This window comes from Hylobates moloch, unplaced genomic scaffold (assembly GCF_009828535.3).
Source record: "Hylobates moloch isolate HMO894 unplaced genomic scaffold, HMol_V3 SCAFFOLD_16, whole genome shotgun sequence".
NCBI classification, from domain to species: Eukaryota; Metazoa; Chordata; class Mammalia; order Primates; family Hylobatidae; genus Hylobates; species Hylobates moloch.
Genome location: NW_026652291.1, coordinates 14,360,954 through 14,383,291, shown reverse-complemented (window position 1 = coordinate 14,383,291; position 22,338 = coordinate 14,360,954). Strand labels below are relative to the sequence as shown.

General features: G+C 46.1%; 1 protein-coding gene across 7 annotated transcripts in view; it reads left to right on the top strand.

Annotated features, from left to right (window-relative positions):
• Nucleotides 1-22,338, top strand: part of DGLUCY (D-glutamate cyclase) — a 157,389-nt gene that overhangs the window by 63,571 nt on the left and 71,480 nt on the right. The window lies entirely within an intron of this gene.

The following is a 22,338-nucleotide window of genomic DNA, read 5'->3' as shown; positions in this document are numbered from 1 at the left end:
ATTTCACTCTTGTTGCCCAGGCTGGAGTGCAATGGTGCAATCTCAGCTCACCGCAACCTCTGCCTCCCAGGTTCAAGCGATTCTCCTGCCTCGGCCTCCCTAGTAGCTGAGATTACAGGCATGTGCCACCACGCCCAGCTAATTTTGTATTTTTAGTAGAGACGGGGGTTTCTCCATATTGGTCAGGCTGGTCTCGAACTCCTGACCTCAGGTGACCCACCCGCCTTGGCCTCCCAAAGTGCTGGGATTACAGGCATGAGCCACCGCGCCCGGCCTCAACATGATGTTTTTGAGCTTTGTTTGTGTTGATGCAGGTAGCTGTAGTTTATTTTTCACCACTGTATAGTATTACATTGTATGATTTTCCCACATTGCATGTACTCTTTAGAGTGTATAACTAAGAATGGAATTGCTAGGTTTAAAGGTGTTTCCACTGTATGGGATATTGCGAATTTTTTTCCTCAAAGTGGTGTATAACAATCAACCCTTGCACTAAAAGTCAGTAATAGTGTTTCGGTTGACCTCATTCTTGTCGATTTTAATTTTTGTCAACCCCACGAGTGTGGCCTGTGTGTCTCATTATAGTTATAATTTGCATGTATTTAATTACTCTTGAAGTGAAGAATCTTTTCCTTTTTTCTTTTTAGACAAGAGTCTTGCTCTGTTGGGAGGCTGGAGTGCAGTCGCGTGATCTCAGCAAGCTGCAACCTCCGCCTCCTGGGTTCAAGCCATTTTCCTGCCTCAGCCTCCCGAGTAGCTGGGACTACAGGCACAAGCCACCATGCCCAGCTAATTTTTGTATTTTTAGTAGAGACAGGGTTTCACCATGTGGGCCAGGATGGTCTCGATCTCTTGACCTTGTGATTCACCCTCCTTGGCCTCCCAAAGTGCTGGGATTATAGGTGTGAGCCACCGCGCCTGGCCAAGAATTTTTTCTTATTTATTTTTATTTGAGGCAGGGTCTCATTCTGTCACCCAGGCTGGAGTGCAGTCGTGCAGTCACAGCTCACGCAGCCTCAAACTCCTGGCCTCAAGCCATCTCACCACCTCAGCCTCCAAAGTAGCTGGGACCACAGATGTGCACCACCACACCCAGCTAACAGTGCATAATCTTTTCATAGTTATAAACCAACTTTTTTTTCTGTACTGTAAATGCCTGTTTATATCTTTCCTCCCATTTTTTAATGAATGGGTGGTCTTTTTCTTATTGATTAATAAGAGTTCTTTATATGTTCTGTATGGTAATTATTCCATATCAGTTTTATGTTTTTTTCTTTTTGTGACAGGGTCTCGCTTTGTTGCTCAGGCTGGAGTGCAGGGGCAAGAACATGACTTACTGCAGCCTCAACCTCCCCGGCTCAAGCAAGCCTCCTGCCTCACCCTCCCAAGTAGCTGGGATTACAGCCACGTGCCACCATGCCCGGCCAAGTTTGGTATTTTTAGTAGAGACGAGGTTTTACCATGTTGGTCAGGCTGGTCTGGAACTCCTGGCCTCAAGTGATCTTCCTGTCTTGGCCTTCCAAAATGCTAGGATTATAGACACAGAATATCATGCCTGTCTCAGTGTTATATGCTCATATATCTACTTGCAGTTTGGGAATGCTTTTGCATTTTATTTGTGGTGACTTTTGGACAGAAGTTCTTAATTTTGATGTCAAATTTATCTTCTCTAGGAAACCTTTCCCAACTTGAGATATTCTCTCTTTTTTTTTTTTGTCTTTTTATGGGCAATTTTATTCCATTTACATTCATTGTCATTACTGATATAGTTGGTTATAAGCCTAACATCTTTTTTTTTTCTTATACTTCAAGTTGTAGGGTATATGTGCACAACATGCAGGTTTGTTACATATGTATACATGTGCCGTGTTGGTGTGCTGCACCCATTAACTCGTCATTTACATTAGGTATATCTCCTATGCTATCCCTTCCCCCTTCCCTCACCCCACCGCAGGTCCCGGGTGTGTGATGCTCCCCTTCCTGTGTCCACCAACTTGAGATATTCTTTCCTATTATAAAAGTTTCTAATATCATCCTTCGTATTTCCTACTTCATATTTAAGTATTTGATCTACCTGGATTTGATTTTTGTTACTAATAATTAGCTTACAATTTTACTTTATTTATTTTCAGACGGAGTTTCGCTCTTGTTGCCCAGGCTAGAGGGCAATGGCACGATCTCAGCTCACTGCAACCTCTGCCTGAGGTTCAAGTAATTCTCTTGCATCAGCCTCCCAAGTAGCTGGGATTACAAGGGTGTGCCACCACACCCAGCTAATTTTGTACTTTTAGTAGAGACAGGGTTTCTCCGTGTTGGTCAGGCTGATCTTGAACTCCTGACCTCAGGTGATCTGCCCACCTTGGCCTCCCAAACTGTTGGGATTACAGGTGTGTGCCACCGCACCTGGCCCCAATTTTACTTTTGTACTCACTTGTCTGCAATTCCTTCTCTGTAAGAAATCAAGTTTCTAGACATGGCTGTGGGTTTTATTTTGTCTCGTTTTCCCTGAGCTCTCAAATTTCCTGTGTTGAACTTCATTTTTTTCCAAAATTCATTGTAGACCAATATTTATTACTATGGGCAGGGTGTGGTACCTCACTCCTATAATTCCAGCACATTGGAAGGTGAAGGTGGGAGGATCACTTGAGCCTAGGAATTCAAGACCAGGCAGGGCAACATAGTGAGATCCCATCTCTACAAAAAATTAAACAATTAGCTTAGCATGGTGGTGCATGCCTGTAGTCCAAGCTACTTGGGAGACCCATAACTTTTTCTTTTTTTTTTTCTTGAGACGGAGTCTTGCTCTGTTACCCAGGCTGGAGTGCAGTGGCGTGATCTCGGCTCACCGCAGTCTCCACCTCCTGAGTTCAAGCGATTCTCCTGCCTCAGCCTCTCGAGTAGCTGGGATTACAGGCACCCACCACTACGCCTGGCTAATTTTTGTATTTTAGTAGAGATGGGGTTTTGCCATGTTGGCCAGGATGGTCTCAAACTCCTGATCTCAGGTGATCCGCCGGCCTCAGCCTCCCAGAGTGCCGGGATTACAGGCGTGAGCCACTGTGCCCAGCCAGAACTTTTTCATCTTCCCAAACTGCAACTCCATAGTCATCCCTCCCTTCCCCCAGCCTCTGGCAACTACCATTTTACTTTCCATCTTTATAGATTTGACCATTCCAGGTCCCTCATATCACTGGAATCATATAATATTAGTCCTTTTGTGTCTAGTTTCTTTTACTTACAATGTCTTTCATGTCTCCAAGGTACATCCATGTTATGGCATATATCAGAATTTCATTCTTTTTTGGCTGGGTGCAGTAGCTCACGCCTGTAATCCCAGCACTTTGGAAGGCTGAGGTGGGCAGATCACCTGAGGTCAGGAGTTTGAGACCAGCCTGGCCAACATGGCAAAACCCCCGTCTCTACTGAAAATACAAAAATTAGCCGGGCGTGGTGGCAGGCATCTGTAATCCCAGCTACTTGGGGGGCTGAGGCAAGAGAATCGCTTGAACCCAGGAGGTGGAGGTTGCAGTGAGCCGAGATCTTGCCACTGCACTCCCGCGTGGGCGACAACAGCAACACTCCATCTCAACAACAACAACAACAACAAAGAATTTCATTCTTTTTAAAGGCCGAATAATATTCCATTGTCTGTATATACCAAATTTGTTTATCTATTCATCCATCCATCAGTGGACATTTGCTTCCACCTTTTGGCTATTGTGGATAATACTGCTATGGACATTCATATACAAGTATCTGTTCGAATCTCTGCTTCCCATTCTTTTGGGTATATACCAGAAGTGGAATTACTGGATTACATGGTAGTTCAATGTTTAATTTTTAAAAATTATATATATTGTTTCTAGAGATGGAGGTCTTACTGTGTTTCCTAGGATAGTCTTATACTCCTGGCCTCAAGCAATTCTCCCGTCTCAGCCTCCCAAAGTGCTGGGATTACAGGCATGAGCCACCGCCTGTAGCCCAATGTTAATTTTTTGAGGAACGGCCGTACTGTTTTCACAGAGGGCTACACCGTTTTACCATCACACCAGCAATGTACAAGGGTTCCAATTACTCCATGTCCTCACCGATACTTCTTTTCTAATTTTGCTTTTGTCTTTGATAATAGCCATCCTAATATGTGTCAAGTGGTATCTCACTGTGGTTTTGATTTGCAGTTCTGTAATGAGGTTGAGCATCTTTTCATGTGCTCAGTGGCCATTTGTATAGCTTCTTTGGAGAAAGGGCCATTCAAGTCCTTTGCCCATTTAATTGGACTATTCATTTGTTTTTTGGGTTGAGTTGTGGGAGCTCTTTTACTCCATCTTAATTACCATAGTTTTCTATGTCTTAATATCTGGTAGAGGACAAGCCTCCAACCCCAACACACACCTGTCTGTTGCTCTTGTTTAAAAGCGATTTGTTATTTTTTGGCCCTTGATCCTTCCCTATAAGTTTTGGAATCAGCGTGTTCAGTTCCTTTTTAAAAACCTGTTAGGATTTTGATTGGAATTGCCTAGAATATACAATTTAGGGAGAACAGATATATTTACAACATTGCGTCTTTCTGTCATGAACATGCTGTCTCTCTATTTATTAGTTCTTCTTTAATGTCTTTAAGTAAAGTTTTACCATATTTTCCATATACGATTTCACATATTTGGTTAGATTTATTCCTGGGTAATTGATATTTATTCATGCTATTATAGATGGTATCATTCAAAATTACATTTCTTTTTTTTTCTGGGATAGCGTCTCCATCTGTCACCCAGGTTGGAGTGCCGTGGCGCCCTCTCAGCTCACTGCAACCTCGGCTTCCCGGGTTCAAGCGATTCTCCTGCCTCAGCCTCCCTAGTAGCTGGGACTACAGGCATGTGCCATCACGTTTGGCTAATTTTTGTATTTTTAGTAGAGACAGGGTTTCGCAATGTTGCCCAGGCTGCTCTCAAGCCCCTGACCTCAGATGATCCACCCGCCTTGGCCACCCAAAGTGCTGGGATTACAGGCATTAGCCACCGTGCCCGTCCTCACAATTACATTTCTAACTGTTACTGGTGTATAGAAGTGCAGTTGACTTTTACATATTGATTTTATATACAGAAACCTTCCTGAACTCACTAATTTTAATAATTTATTTGTAGATAATGTTGGGTTTTCCATGCAATCATAATATCTGCAAGTTTTTTCTTCCTTCCCAAGCCTTTACACATTTTTTTCTTTTTCTTTTTCTTTTTGTGACAGGATCTCACTCTGTAGCCCAGGCTGGAGTGCATTGGTGTGATCTCTGCTCATTGCAACCTCCCTCTCCCAGGCTCAAGCAGTCCTCCCACTAGCCTCCCGAAGTAGCTGGGACTACAGCTGCCCACCGCCATGCCCAGCTAATTTTTTAATTTTTTGTAGAGACAGGGTTTCTCTGTATTTCCTAGGCTGGTCTTGAGAACTCCTGAGATCAAGCAATCCTCCTGCCTCAGCCTCCCAAAGTGCTGGGATTACAGGCATGAGTCACTGTACCCTGCTGCCTTACACATTTTTATTTGCTTCCTTATTCTTGTTCTACTACACAGGCTGGTATAATATGATGATATTGGGAGTTCTTAGGCCTTGTACCTGATCTTCACGGGGATGCTTTCAACATTCACCATTAAGTATGGTATAGGCAGGCCAGGCACGGTGGCTCATGCCTGTAATCCCGGAACTTTGGGAGGCCAAAGCGGGCGGATCACCTGAGGTCAGGAGTTTGAGGCCAGCCTGGCCAATATGGTGAAACCCCGTCTCTACTAAAAATACAAAAATTAGCCAGGCATGGTGGTGCATGCCTATAATCCCAGCTACTTGGGAGGCTGAGGCAGGAGAATCACTTGAACCTGGGAGGCGGAGGTTGTGGCGAGCCGAGATTGCGCCACTGCACTCCAGCCTGGGCAACAAGAGCAAAACTCCCCCTCATTTAAAAAAAAAAAACAAGTATGGTATAGGCTTTTGTTGTTTTTGTTTTTAACCTTGCTAGATGTTCTTTATCAACTTCTAGTTCAAATTAGTTAAGTTTTTATTATTGACAGATATTAAATGCTACTAATATTTTTTTCTGCATTTTTTGAGATAGTATCTTTTTGCCTTTAATATGGTAATATGATGAATTACGTGAATCACTTTTCTAATAGTAAACCAATCTTGGATTGTTGGGGTAATTCCAACTTGGCTAGGATACATTAGCTTTTTTTTTTTTTTTTGAGTTGGAGTCTGGCTGTGTCACCCAGGCTGGAGTGCAGTGCTGCAATCTCGGCCCACTGCAAGATCCGCCTCCCGGGTTCACACCATTCTCTTGCCTCAGCCTCCCGAGTAGCTGGGACTACAGGAGCCTGCCACTACGCCCGGCTAATTTTTGTATTTTTAGTAGAGATGGGGTTTCACCATGTTAGCCAGGATGGTCTCGATCTCCTGACCTCGTGGTCCGCCCGCCTCGGCCTCCCAAAGTGCTGGGATTACAGGCTTGAGCCACCGCGCCCGGCCACTTTAGCATTTTTTATACTACAGGGGCAAAAGAAAAGGTGTGATACCTTTCCTTCCCATCAAAGCCAATACTCCTAAAACAAAAGACAAGTTAACAAGAGAAAAGCATAACAGATTTTCTTAATGAAAGTTTTATGTGACACGAGAGCCTTTAGAAATTCAGACCCAGGCCAGGCGCTATGGCTCACACCTGTAACCCCAGCACTTTGGGAGGCCAAGGCAGGCGGATCACTTGAGGTCAGGAGTTCAAGACTAGCCTGGCCAACATGGTGAAAACCGCTTGTCTACTAAAAATACAAAAATTAACCAGGCATGATGGTAGGAGCCTGTAATCCCAGCTACTCAGGAGGCTGAGGCAGGAGAATTGCTTGAATCTGGGAGGAAGCGGTTGTAGTGAGCCAAGATGCGCCACTGCCCTACAGCCTGGGCAACAGAGCAAGACTCTGTCTCAAAAAAAAAAAAAAGGGCATGGTGGCTCGTGCCTGTAATCCCAGCACTTTGGAAGGCTGAGGCAGGTGGATTACCTGAAGTCAGGAGTTTGAGACCAGCCTGGCCAAGAAGGAGAAGCTCCATCTCTACTAAAAATACAGAATTAGCCAGGCATGCCTGTAATCTCAGCTACTGGGGAGGCTGAGGCAGGAGAATTGCTTGAACCTGGGAGGTGGAGGTTGCGGTGAGCTGATATTGTGCCATTACAGTCTAGCCTAGGCAACAAAAGCGAAACTTTGTCTCAAAAAAAAAAAAAAAAAAAATGCAGACCCCCGAGCCTCAGGGAAAACTCTATTTTTATGCTTAGGTTCGCTGAGAAATGGCCAGCTGTGTAGAGATATGGTTGGACAAAAGAGAGTGATCTAATGCTCATAGACTGATGGGAGGAGAAGGCCCGGCAGAACGTGTCTGTTCAGATTTTTTTTTTTCCGTAGAGACATGGTCTCACTATATTGTCCAGGCTGGTCTCCAACTCCTGGCCTAAAGGGGTCCTCCCACCCCAGGTTCCCAAATTGCTAGGATTACAGGCATAAGCTACCATGCCCAGCCCTGTTCAGATTCTTCTTGGTCTCTCTGTGTCTCATTCTTTTACCTGGAGTGTAGAGTGTGACTTCTTTTGGAATAAGGGTCTTATGGCCTACTATCAGAAAAGGCAGAGAATTTCTTTTTTTTTTTTTTTTTTTTTTTGAGACAGAGTCTTTCTCTGTTGCCAGGCTGGAATGCAGAGGCACGATCTCCGCTCACTGCAACCACCTCCCAGGTTCAAGCGATTCCCCTGCCTCAGTCTCCTGAGTGGCTGGGACTACAGGCATGCGCCATCACACCCGGCTAATTTTTCTTTTTGTGTTTTAGTAGAGATGGGGTTTCACCATGTTGGCCAGGATGGTCTTGATCTCCTGACCTCATGATCCTCACGCCTTAGCCTCCCAAAGTGCTGGGATCATAGGCATGAGACACCGTGCTTGGCCTGAGAATTTCTTTATGGCCAGCTCTTACACAGAAAGGCAAGGGAAGGTTAGAGTAATATTTCTAGGTTTTATGGCTGGCTTTGAGAGAGAGGGGTTCTAGTTTCTATCACCTGCCTTAGGGAAGAGGAATTCTAGTTTCTATGGCCTGCCTTGGGAGAGAGGGGAGCAGGAGAGATGGGGACAGGAAAAGGTCAGTAACATCTTGCTTCTGCGCCCCGCAATGTCCTTCAGTTCAAACTACTCAGCATGACAAAGCACCAAACTTTGGGATATCATTTTCTGAGCCCCAAAAAGACACTGCCTGATTCAGTTTGCTAATACTCTGTTTAGAGTTTTTACATCTATACTCATGAGTTACATTGACCTGACACTTTCCTCTTTGGTCCTGCCTTTGTCTTCTTCTGGTCCTGAGGGTTTTTGTTGATCCAGATAAATGTTCTGGGCACTAAGGTAGTGTCTCCTGCCTATCTAGACGATGGGGTATCAGACCATTCTCACACTGCTATAAAGAAATACGCAGCTGGGCGCGGTGGCTCACACCTGTAATCCCAGCATTTTGGGAGGCGAAGGTGGTTGGATCACCTGAGGTCGGGAGTTTGAGACCAGTCTGACCAACATGGAGAAACCCCATCTCTACTAAAAATACAAAATTAGCCGAGTGTGGTGGCTCATGCCTGTAATCCCAGCTACTCAGGAAGCTGAGGCAGGAGAACCCAGGAGGCAGAGGTTGCGGTGAGCCGAGATTGCGCCATTGCACTCCAGCCTGGGCAACAAGAGTGAAATTTTGTCTAAAAAAAAAAAGAAAAGAAAAAGAAAAAAAGAAATATTCGAGACTGGGTAATTTATAAAGGATAGAGGCTTAATCCCTAGTTCCACATGTCTGGGGAGGCCTCAGGAAACTTAAATTCATTGCAGAAGGCAAAGGAGACTTAAGCACCTCCACAAGGTGGCAGGAGAGAGTGAGCAAGAGGGAGGGGGAAATGTCACACTTTTAAGCCATCAGATCTCGTGAGAACTCACTATCATGAGAACAGGGAAACTACCCCTATGGCCCAGTCATCTCACACATGGTCCCTTCCTCATCATGAGGATGATGATGATTACAATTCGAGATGAGATTTGGATGGGGACACAGAGCCAGACCATATCAGATGGTGCATGAATCTAAGTTATATTGGCCTTCGAGACCATAAGCTAAACCAAAAATCAGCTCCTCAGCAGGAGCTCAACAAACTTTTAGGTAAAGAACCAGATATTTTAAATATTTTAGGCTTCTGCGACACATGCATCTCTGTTTCTGTTAGTCATTGTTCTCCAGAGAAACAGAACCAATAGGAGATACAGATATAGACAAAGAGATCTAGTATAAAGAATTGGCTCACAGGATTATGGAGGCTGAGAAGTTCCACGATCTGCCATCTGCAAGCTGGAGATAAGGACTAAATTCCAGCCTGAGTCCAAAGGCCTGAGGACGAGGAGCGCTGATGGGGCAAATCCCAGTATGGGGACAGGAAAAGGCCCAGCTTAGTCAGCCAGGCAGAAAGCAAATGCTCCCTTCCTCCTCCTTCTTGTTCTCTTCAAGTCCTCCATAGACTGCATGATGACCACTGGCATTGGTAAGGATGTGATTCTCCTTACTCAGTCTACTGATTCAAATGCTAATTTCACCCCAAAACACCCTCTCAGACATACCCAGAAATAACCAGGCCGGGCGCAGTGGCTCATGCCTGTAATCCCAGCACTTTGGGAAGCCAAGGCAGGTGGATCACTTGAGGTCAGGAGTTCGAGACCTGTCTGGCCAACATGGTGAAACCCCGTCTCTACTAAAATTACAAAAATTAGCTGGATGTGGTGGCTCGTGCCTATAATCCCAGCTACTTGGGTGGATGAGGCAGGAGAATAGCTTGAACTCGGGAGGCGGAGGTTGCAGTGCGCCGAGATCGTGCCACTGCACTCCAGCCTGGGCAACAGAGTGAGGCTTTGTCTCAAAAAAATGAAGTTTAACCAAATGTTTGTGCACCCTGTCATACAATCAAGGTGACACATAAAATTAACCATCACACTGTAAACCAAAAAGTACCTGAGACAGGTCTCAATCAATTTAGAAGTTTCTTTTGCCAAGGTTAAGGGCAAGCCCAGGAGATGGGTCTGTGCCTTTCTCCAAAGATGATTTTGAGGACTTCAGGATTTAAAAGGGGGGAAAGCAGGATGGAGGGGGAACAGGGAGGCTGTAGTCACATGACTGAATCCACATGTTGCAAGAGAAAGGGAGCAGGTAGGGGAATAGTAAGTCAGCACTCTCCGTAAGATAAGGTAAACATAGAGTAGCTACCTGCAGAGATCTTTAACCTTTTATCTGTAGCTATCTGCTTAGGAACAAAAGGAAAGACAGATTCTTGCATGACTCAGCTTTCAGCTCCATTTTCTTCCTTCTGGCAGAGTGAACCAGGGTTCAAGTTTTTGTTTTTCCTTCACAATACTGTTGTTTCTCCTCTTCCTTTTCCTCCTCCTCCTCCTCCTCCTTCTTCACAACTCCTAAAAATGTAAAACCTATTCTTAGCTCACAAACCTTACAAAAAAGTTTGCCAGTTTGATTTAAACTGTCTCCCAAAATCTATGTCTCAATGACATTTTGTTGTTTCCTACAATATAGTGATGCTTGAGTGATTATCTAAAGAAAATAATTTATGGGTTGGGCTCAGTGGCTCAAGCCTGTAATCCCAGCACTTTGGGAGGCTGAGGCTGGCGGATCACCTAAAGTCAGGAGTTCAAGAGCAGCCTGGCCAACATAGTGAAACCCTGTCTGTACTAAAATACAAAAATTAGCCGGGCATGATGGCACATGCCTGTAATCCCAGCCACTGGAGAGGCTGAGGCGGGAGAATCTCTTGAATGTGGGAGGCAGAAGTTGGAGTGAGCCTAGATCGCGCCATTGCACTCCAGCCTGGGTGACAGAGTGAGACCCCGTTTCCAAAACAAGCAAACAAACAAACCAGAAACTAATTTATGAAAGTGAAGAGCCTGATAAACAGTCACCACCCATTCATAATCTGTGCTGCCACACCTCTACCGAGCAGATCTGCCATCTTTTGAAATGACTATCAACCTGGGCATTCCCAAGTAAAGTGCCCACAACACCTAGGGGTTGTGATTCAAACAGCAACAGTTAGACTCAGGCTTTCTCTTGCTGCCCTCTCCTGGCTGGGCTATTGTTGAGGATCAGATGTGAATCCTGTAGGATTTCATGAGACTCAGGAAACCTTCAGGTCTGATTGCTGGTCTGTAGACTTGTCAAAATTTCTACCAGTGGATAGTTCTTAAGGCTGGTCATGATGGCCGAGTTTGTTATTTCTTGTAGGGTGCTCTGACTTTCTTGAGTGTAAGTGTTATAGAAAAAGAATAGTTACCAGGCTGGGCACAGTGGCTCACACCTGTAATCCCAGCACTTTGGGAGACTGAGGCACGCGGATCAGTTGAGGCCAGGAGTTCAAGACCAGCCTGGCCAACATGGTGAATCCCTGTCTCTACTAAAAATACAAAAATTAGCCAGGTGTGGTAGTTCCAGCTACTCAGGAGGCTAAGGCAGGAGAATCGGTTGAACCTGGGAGGCAGAGGTTGCAGTGAGCTGAGATTGCACCACTTCACTCCAGCCAGGGTGACAAAGCGAGACGCCATATAAAAAAAAAAAAGAAGAAAAGAAAAAAAGGAGTTATCATATATTGAACATTTACTATGTGCCAAACACTGCTAAACAAATATTATTTCATTTCATCCTTAGAACAATCACATGAGCTCCATATCCCTTGACTGTTCAGCATTACCTTCACACAGGTGATACAATGGATACTCAGAGAGGTTAATTTTTTTTTTTTTTTTTGAGATGGAGTCTCACTCTGTCGCCAGACTGGAGTGCAATGGTGAGATTTTGGCTCACTGCAACTTCCGCCTGCTGGGTTCAAGCGATTATCCTGCCTCAGCCTCACCAGTAGCTGGGATTACAGGCATGCACCACCGTATCCAGCTAACTTTGTATTTTTAGTAGAGATGGGCTTTCACCACGTTGGTCAGGTTGGTCTTGAACTCCCAACCTCAGGTGATCTGCCCGCCTCAGCCTCCCAAAGTACTGGGATTACAGATGTGAGCCACTGCGCCCGGCCTTTTTTTTTTTTTTTTTTAGACAGAGTCTCGCTCTGTTGCCTAGGCTGGAGTGCAGTGGCGTGATCTTGGCCCACTGCAACCTCTGCCTCCCAGGTTCAAGCGATTCTCGTGCCTCAGCATCTTCAGTAGCTGGGACTAGAGGTATGCAGCATCATGCCTGGCTAATTTTTGTATTTTTAGTAGAGACAAGGTTTCACCATGTTGACCAGTCTGGTCTTGAACTCCTGACCTCAGGTGATCCATCTGCCTCCGCCTCCCAAAGTGCTGGGATTACAGGCATGAGCCATTGTGCCCAGCCAGAGAGGTTAATTAACCTGCTCAAGGATCACAGGTGGTAGAGCTGGAGCTTGGCATTCAGTCCATATTTATCTGACTCTAGAACTTGTGGTCTGAATTGCTACCGAAGGTTTACAATCATTTGTGCAGAGTCTAATTCAGTAGGAATAGTATGGTGCCAGAAATTTGCATTTTTGACAAGCACTCCAGGGTCCTGGAGAGCTACACTTTGAGAACACTGCCTGTCACAAATAGAAACTGCACGGCTTCCAGTAGAAAGATGAAACTCTTCAGTAACAGAAGACTTATTCTGGGGTGGACCAAATGCTGGGCTTTCCCTCCTTCTTTGAGTAGAAGAGGAAGTTAGAAGAGGGTAATAAGATGCAAAGATTTCTTATCTCTTCCTGTCCCTCAGGCCTCCCTGCCCCCACCTAAGCCCCAGAAAAGTGCATCTCAAATAAATTTTCCTAAAGAGGTATAACATTGCCCTTTGCTGACAAACCCCTGATCAAACATGTACTGGTTATTTGGTAACACTCAAAAGTCTAATTGTAGCTGGGCACGGTGGCTCATGCCTGTAATCCCAGCACTTTGGGAGGCTGAGGCGGGCAGATCACCTGAAGTCAGGAGTTCGAGACCAGCCTGGGCAATATGGTGAAACCCCACCTCTACTAAACACACACACACACACACACACACACACACACACACACACACACACACTAGCCGGTATGGTGGTGCATGCCTGTAGTCCCAACTACTCAGGAGGCTGAGGCAGGAGAATCACTTGAAATGGAGAGGCGGAAGTTGCAATGAGCCGAGATCACGCTACTGCACTCCAGCCTGGGTGACACAGAGAGACTCCCTCTCAAAAAAAAAAAAAGAGGATCTATGGCAGTTTTGGCAGTTCTGAGGAACAGTTTGCTCAGGCTGTCAGATCTGGAAGTGTTCATGGCTTGCTGAGCAGAGACAAGAGGACAAAGGCTTAGGTGGTGTAATCTAAATACAGTGGATTTGCAGTGAAACGAGTGGCCTGGTCTACACCGTTTCTTCACACGCTCTGCCTTTCTGACAGCAAATCTATGTTTGGCAAGGAGTGGGATGGAGACTTCTTCCCACCTGGTGGCCAATGTTTTCTTGAATCTCTATATCACCCTTCAGCTCCTGGGTAGGGTTGATGGTCATCCACAGAGAATGGGGGGACATATACCTGTGAGGGCCCAGCCACTGGTCAGTGTTCAGCAGAGGAGAAATATAGTAGAGAAAGAGCAAGACTATGCCAGACATTGTGCTGGGTATTTGACTAACATGATTTAATCTTCCAGTAACCCAGAGAGGTGTTGGGATTCCATCTTCATTTGCCACATGAAAAAACGGAGACACAAATATGCAAAGTAACTTGCCCAAGATCATCCACATAATAAGTAGAGTCAAGAATTAAACCTAAAGGCGTTGCCCTTTCCATCCAGCTCTGTGCAACCATGAAGGGCCACCGCTCTCTGCGTTAGTTCCTCTGTATAAGATCTCCTCTTCCAATCCAAACAGTCTCTACTCACAAGCCTTGGAAAAATGCCGCCAGCCCTTGGGTCCAAGAATAACATAAATGCAATGAGCCATTTTCTGAAAATGAGATGACATATGTCAAGCATTCAGCCCAGAGCCTGGTACTTGTCAGACTGCTCAGCCGGGGCGGGAGGGTCCCTGGGACAGGGTGTTTCTGGTTTCAGGAGATTCTATTGGCCGTTTGGTAACAAACATTTATCAAATAACTATATAAATGGTCAAAACAGGAAGAGCAGGGCTGGGCTCAGTGGCTCCCAGGACTTTGGGAGGCTGAGGCAGGTGGATCACCTTAGGTCAGGAGTTTGAGACCGGCCTGACCAATATGGTGAAACCTTGTCTCTACTAAAGATACAAAAATTAGCCGGGCATGGTGGCGGGTGCCTGTAGTCCCAGCTACTCAGGAGGCTGAGACAAGAGAATTGCTTGAACCCGGGAGGCAGAGGTTGCAGTGAGCCGAGATGGCACTACTGCACTCCAGCCTTAGCAACAGAGCGAGACTGTGTATCAGAAAAAAGGAGTCATGGGAGTCATCCTGATTGGACCAGCTTAGATCTCAGGAATCCCTGCCTACCAGGGGGATGGAATGAGCTGACTGGCTTAGCTTAAGTGGCATGCTCTGTCCTTGGAGGCACATGGACCCTCAAATGAAAATCGGGAGCTTTCATGGGAAGTGGGGTTTGTCAGGGAGACAGCCACAAAGATCACAACAGGAAAGTTGCTTTTGTGAAATAAAAAGGCAGGAAGGCACAAGCAGTATATGATTGTAGCCCACAGATTCGTTTGGCCAGAGCAGAGCATTCTTTGTTCTTGAAAGTGAGTTGTGAGAAATGGAGCATTTGGGAGGGAGTTGGGGGTGCTGGAAGGGGCCTTGTGGGGAGCCTGCAGGGCCCCAGGCTTTGTGTGAGTCTGGGAGTTTTAGTGCAGCATTTACCGGATTACTAGCAAATTCAGGAAATGAGCCTGTTTCCTCCTATTATAGAGCCTAATCCTTTATTCATTAAATGGAGTATTTACTCAGCCTTAAAATGTTCAGCGTGGGGGGTTAGAAAAGAAGGGAGCCCACAGCTGCTAAGAGCCCACTATGTGCTGACTCTAGGCTGGAGGCTTTTCCTACGTTTTCTCTTTTAATGCTCCCAACCTCCATCTTTGCCCCATTTCACAGATGGAGAAGGAAAGGCAAGTGACTTGTCCAGAGCCACTCTGTCAAAAGGGGACTTGAGTCCTCAGGGCTGTTGACTCCAAAGCTGACAAGTAGGTAACCACATTGGGGTTTTCTCTAGGACATGAGAATTCCTTTGTCCTGTGTATCACATTGAGCACCTGGGCTGATGACCCTTCTGCATGGTGTACCCACCTCGCAGCCTGAGCTTATCCTCAGCTACATCCATATGCCCAGAGACACTGATGAATGCATCTGGGAGTCTGGAGGGAGGGGTCCACTCGTGAGTTGAGGCCCCATTTGTACCTGCTCCACCAGGACTGAGGACAGGAAGTCACACCTAGGAGAACCAAGACGGGGTTGTCACAAACAGTACCCACAGAGCATCCTTGTCCCGACTGTCACCACCATCCCACTCCTCCTCCTCCTCACACCTGCATCTCCATCAGTTATTGAGCGCTTGCAGCGTACCTGGTGCTCTCTCAGCACTTTACATACATCATCTTCTGGAACCATCCCAAAGCTTCTTTGAAGCAGGTGCCATTATCCTCCCCATTTTGTAGATGGGAAAGCCAAGAAATGACCATGGAGGCCGAGGTCACAGCAAGGGGCTTGTCCCTGTAAGGTCTATACACTCATCCCCATTTCCTTTTCCCTCTTTAATTTTCTTTTTTATTTTTGGAGACAGGCTTTCACCCTGTTGCCCAGGCTGGAGTGCGGTGACCTGATCATGGCTCACAGCAGCCTTGACCTCTGAGGCTCAAGCAATCCTCCCGCATGAGTCTCCCGAGTAGCTGGGACCACAGCTCTGCACCACCATGCCTGGCTAATTTTTGTATTTTTTTTGTAGAGACAGAGTCTCACCATGTTGCTCAGGCTTGTCTCAAACTCCTGAGGTCAAGCCATCCACCCTCCTCAGCCTCCCAAAATGCTGGAATTAAGGCGTGTACCACCATGCCTGGCCCATGCCCCATTTTAAAAATGAGTATATTTAACCTTCGAGAGGTTGCCCACTAATCTCACATGGCTGGCAAGTGGCTGAGTTGGGATTTGAACTCAAGTTCTGTCTGACTACCATGGCTGGGCTGAGCACTGCTGTGAAGGATAATTGTTGAGTTAAAGAAAACCTGTGGAGAAGTGATTTGGCCTTGTGGATCTTTCCCTGAGCACAATTTCCAGCATGTTCCTGAGAAAGCTTAGGATCCTCTTTGTTGGAATAAGCGCAGGTCCCTCCTCGGGGCATCTATGCCCACTAACGTCACAGTCATGCCCACTAACGTCACAGTCATCCTCCACTCCCACTTTTTCCCCTTTCCCGAAAACATCTGATATGGGGCTCTGAGCAAGCCCTGGGAGGAGCTGCTTCCTGGGTGAATGTGTCCCCCGGAGGAATGTACACCTGCAGCAAGACGAGTGGGACATTTTTGAAGCCTCAGGCCACACACATTGTCCCCAAGACGAGGCTGATGCGGATAGTAAGCCTCTTGTTTTTGAAGGTCACATACAACAAAAACATGGAAACTCAGAATGGAAGAGGCCCATGAGAGCAATCTTGAGGCATAACAACAGCTGCAGAAGGTGACTGCAGGGAAGCGGACTGTGCTCCTTTTCTTTTTGTTCTGTTTTTAGCTGTGTTTTTCAGAGCAAGTAGGTACCATGGTGATAGGTACCATAGAAATAGATGGAGCGCACCACCCAGCTCGGGGCTGCCAAGCCGTTCCCCTGGAAATGCACCGAGAGCTGCCAGGGAGAGCCTAGGGACTCTGCTTCCTGGGGCCTGTCAGCTGCACGGCCAGGGAAGAAGACCCCTGTAGAATGGTCCCCAGAGGCTTCTCACTGTCTTGCTGTCATTGTCCAAGGTCCCTGATGGTGCATCCTCCCTCCTGGAGCACCTGTGGCCTTCCTCTCTGAGTCCTCTCAGGAAACTCACTTAAGGAGGTTTGCCTTTGCCTAGTGAAGCAATTATCTTGGCCAACAGTGACCTCAAAAGTAACACTGCCAGCATTCCTGTCTCCATAGTTAGGAGTGTGTGGTCCTCATCCTGCCTGGATGTGGCACTGTCACTGGTTTTATGCAATGTCATAAAGAATTTGTGGGGCAGGGGCTGAGTTCTGAACATTTGATAATCAGGAATACTCATAAAATGAAATTTCAGAGGATCTAACCCAGAAAGCCAAGCAAGGTAGGTCATAACCACGTCTGATATGGTGGTTTTCAGTTTGTGAAGCCGCAGGCAGTACAGAATAGGGCCCAGCCTCAACTATTTTTGGATGCAGCATGAATGGACTGAAAGACCCTTTGAAACAAGTGCTGGAACCATCCCGTAGCACTTACATAACCATCTCTGCAAGGCTGTTGATAGATGAATGTAAATGAACCTAGGCAGAGTTTAGCTCATTTTTATTTAGATTTAGACCAATTTCATGTATTCCGAAACGTAACCCATATATACACACACTAAATCTAACTCTTTTATTTTAGGCCTAGCATGAGAGGATCAAGTTTAAAGGGCATCTGTTATTATATCTGTCCCATCATATCTGCTTCTGTGATGGCTTTATTATGTACATTTCTTTTTACACATTTGTGCTCTCAGGTGGCATTCTTCTTCAGAGCAGGGCAAGTGTAATTCTGAACCAGTGTATGATTCGGAGACCAGTAATTCTAAGCACCAACCAACTGAAGGTAATTTTATTCTCAATTAAAGAAACATAGACAGGGTGCAGTGGCTCACGTGAGACTGTAATGCCAGCACTTTGGGAGGCTGAGGCAGGTGGATCACTTAAGGTCGGAGTTCGAGACCAGCCTGGCCAACATAGTGAAACCCCATTTATAATAAAAATACGAAAATTAGCCAGGTGCGGTGGCACACACCTGTAATCCCAGCTACTTGGGAGGGTGAGGCGGGAGAATCGCTTGTACCAAGGAGGTGGAGGTTACAGTGAGCCAAGAGTGCACTGCTGCACTCCAGCCTGGATGGCAGAGGAAATCTCTGTCTCAAAAAAGAAAGAAACACACATCTCTAACAAAGGATTTATTTTTTTTTCTTGAGACAAGGTCTCTCTCTGTCACCCAGGCTGGAGTGCAGTGGCTCCATCTCGGCTCACTGCAACCTCCACCCCGAAGGCTGAAGCGATACTCCTACCTCAGCCTCCCAAGTTGCTGGGACCATAGGTGTGTACCACCATGCCTGGCTATTTTTTTGTATTTTTAATAAAGACAAGGTCTCACCATTTTGCTCAGGCTGGTCTTGAACTCCTGAGTTCAAGCGATCCACCCACCTTGGCCTCTCAAAGTGCTGGGATTATAGGCATGAGCCACTGTGCCTGGCTAGGAATTTATTTTAAAAACCAAAAACGTAAAAATCAATAACATCATTAACTCATAAATTATTGTTTAGTTACAGATGACAAAAATGATAGAACCAGAAGGTGCTAACAAAATGTCTGTCCTGTACATGTGGCATTTGACATGAAGAAACTGAGGCCCTTGCTGGGCGCAGTGGCTCACGCCTGTAACCCCAGCACTTTGGGAGTCCAAGGCAGGAGGATCACTTGAGCTCAAGAGTTCAAGACCAGCCTTAGGCAAGATGGTGAAACCTTGTCTCTACCAAAAAATACAAAAGTTAGCCAGGCATGGTGCAGTGTACCTGTAGTAGCAGCTACTGAGGAAGCTGAGGTAGGAGGATCGCTTGATCCCAGGAGGTCAAGGCTGCAGTAAGCTGTGATTGTGCCACTGCACCCCAGCCTGGGTGACAGAGTGAGACCCTGTCTCAAAAAAAGAAAAGGCCAGGCACGGTGGCTCATACCTGTAATTTCAGCACTTTGGGAGGCCGAGGCAGGTGGATCACCTGAGTTGGCGAGTTTGAGATCAGCCTGACCAACATGGAGAAAACTCGTCTCTACTAAAAATACAAAATTAGCCAGGCGTGGTGGCGCATGCCTGTAATCCCAGCTACTCGGGAGGCTGAGGCAGGAGAATCACTTGAACCCGTGAGGTGGAGGTTGCTGTGAGCCAAGATTGTGCCATTGCACCCCAGCCTGGGCAACAAGAGCGAAACTCCATCTCAAAAAAAAAAAAAAAAGAAAAGAAAGAAACTGAGGCCCAAAGAGTTGGCATACTTTGTTATTAGTTCAGCATGTCTTCTGTGTATGCAGGTGGTGTCTCTAGGTCGTTATCACTCTGGCAAGTTCTCTCCCAGTGATGGAGATGTGTGGAGCCCCCAGTCTCTCCAACCAGGGAGTGGTGCTCATGGTGACCTTGAAGTAGGCTTGTGGGTCATGCCGTCGGTTGAGCTGTGCAGTGCCAGAAGTAGCTAAACATCATTAAAGTAACTGCCTGGTTTATCATTAGGACTAACCATGGAACCGATGACTCAGCGTTTACTGTTGGCAGTATCATACATTCAACCTGCATGTAGATTTCGTGCATCATGTTTTGTGGTTACAGGAATTTAGCCCGATGGACCCGTTGCAGAAACTCTGTACTAAATAAGCAAACACGTGTGCTCTAGTTTTACAGGCCAAGCAAACTGTGAAACAGAAAGGTTGGCCTTTCTTGCCCATAGCAGTCATACCTTGGACTTTTGCCACTTGGTTGGGTTGCTTTATTTGGCTAAGTAACTAAAAGCAGATTTACTTTGAAGAATGAGGCTCTCAAATATTCTAGAACTCTCTAAGAATGGACATTCACAGTCATGCTGGGCAGACAGAGTTATTCCCAAATTTTCAGAGTCATAAAGCTTATGTTTGGGCTGGGTGCAGTGGCTCACACCTGTAATCCCAGCACTTTGGGTGGCCGAGGCGGGCATATCACAAAGTCAGGAGTTTGAGACCAGCCTGGCCAATATGGTGAAACCCTGCCTCTACTAAAAATACAAAACTTAGCCAGGCGTGGTGGTGGGCACCTGTAGTCCCAGCTACTCAGGAGGCTGTGGCAGGAGAATTGCTTGAACCCGGTAGGTGGAGGTTGCAATGAGCGGAGATTGCACCGCTGCACTCCAGCCTGGGCGACAGAGTGAGACTCCATCTCAAAAAAAAAAAAAAAAAAAAAATCCAGTTTGGCCTGTGTGAAGCACCCACATAAAACCTTCCTTTCCCAAGATAAGCGCCTTCCTGTGGAGCTAGAACAGGGACCCTGGGGCTAGAATATTTGATATTGAAGACACACACTGAGTCTGGTGTGGTGCTTTTCAGCAACACATTGAAAAATTGTTGCTTTTCACACCAACAATTTGAAACTAAACATTTAATGTGAATGTTTCTTTTTTTTTGAGAGAATGTCTCACTGTCCCCTAGGCTGGAGTGCAGTGGTGCAATCGTGGCTCACAGCAGTCTCAACCTCCTGGGCTCAAGCAATCCTCCTGTCTCAGCCTCCTGAGTAGCTGGGATTACAGGCGTGCGCCACCATGCCGGCTAATTTTTTCAGTTTTTATTTTTTGTAGAGATGGGGGTCTCGCACTGCTGGACTCAAGGGATCCTACCGCCTCAGCGTCCCAAAGTGCTGAGATTCCAGGCATGAGCCACCACACCTGGCCTTAATCTGAATGTTTCTTAACAATCACAACTTGATTTTTAACATTTTAATTTAAAATTTTTATTATGGTTAAAAATATACAACATACAGTTGACCATTTTAATCATTTTTAAGTGTACAGTTCTGTGGCATTAAGTACATTCACATTGTTGTGCAACCATCACCACCCTCCATATCCAGAACTCTCTTCATCTTCCCAAACTGAAACTCTCTGCCCATTACAGGATAACTCCCCATTCCCCACCGCATCTCCTGGACCCAGCCTGTGGTCACCACCATTCAACTTTCCATCTCTGTTCTTCTGTCCGTTGTGGGTGCCTTGTATAAATGGAATCATACAATATTTGTCACTTGTGTCTGACTTATTTCAGTTTGCATAACGTGCTCAGGGTTCACCCATGTTGTAGCATGCATCAGAATTTCCTTCTTTTTTCTTTTTAAGGCTGAAGAATATTCTACTGTATGTATATACCACATTTTGTTTATCCATAATTTTTCTATAGTTTCTTATTTTTTTGTTGTTGTTGTTTTGTTTTTTTGAGACGGAGTCTCACTCTATCGCCCAGGCTGGGGTGCAGTGGCATGATCTCGGCTCACTGCAAGCTCCGGCTCCCGGGTTCACGCCATTCTCTTGCCTCAGCCTCCCGAGTAGCTGGGACTACAGGCACCCGCCACCACGCCCAGCTAGTTTTTTTTATTATTTAGTAGAGACAGGGTTTCACCGTGCTAGCCAGGATGGTCTTGATCTCCTGACCTCATGATCTGCCTGCCTCGGCCTCCCAAAGTGCTGGGATTACAGGTGCGAGCCACCATGCCCAGCCTATTTTTTTATTTTAAAATAACTGCGAAGTGACAAAATATTTCAAGAATGGTACTAAAGAAAATCTTTTTTATATCTCATTATTCATCTTTTTTATTTTTTATTTTCTTCTTTTTTTTTTTTTTTTTTGAGATGCAATCTTGCTCTGTCACCCAGGCTGGAGTGCAGTGGTGCGATCTTGGCTCACTGCAGCCTCCACCTCCTGAGTTCAAGAGATTCTCCTGTCTCAGCCTCCTGAGTAGCTGGAATTACAGGCGTGCGCCTCCACACCTGGCTAATTTTTGTATTTTTAGTAGAGACAGGGTCTTGCCATGTTGGCCAGACTGGTCTTGAACTCCTGGCCTCAGCCTCCCAAAGTGCTGGGATTACAGGCGTGAGCCACCCCACCCGGCCTTTCTTTTTTCTTTATAGACAGGGTCTCATGTCATAAGAGACGCTACCTGCCATTCCCCACCACGGAGTCCTACCTTACTCAGCTCCACCTTGTGGCTTTAGGACTGAATTGTTTAGAAAGGGGAGGAGAAGGGACCACCATTTGCTTTCATTGAAAATATTTGTTTTGGCCAGGTGTGGTGGCTCATGCCTGTAATCCCAACACGCTGGGAGTCCAAGGCAGGAGGATTGCTTGAGCCCAGAAGTTCAGAAAATACAGCCTGGGTAGCATAGTGAGACCCCCCATCTTTACAAAAAAAGAAAAGAAATTAGGTGGGCATGGTGGTGCATGCCTGTGGTGGTCCCAAGCTACTCAGGAGGCTTAGGTGGGAGGATGGCTTGAGCCTGAGAGGTTGAGGCTTCAGTGAACCATCACTGCACTACCTGCACTCCAGTCTGATGACAGAGCAAGACCCTGTCTCAAGAAAAAA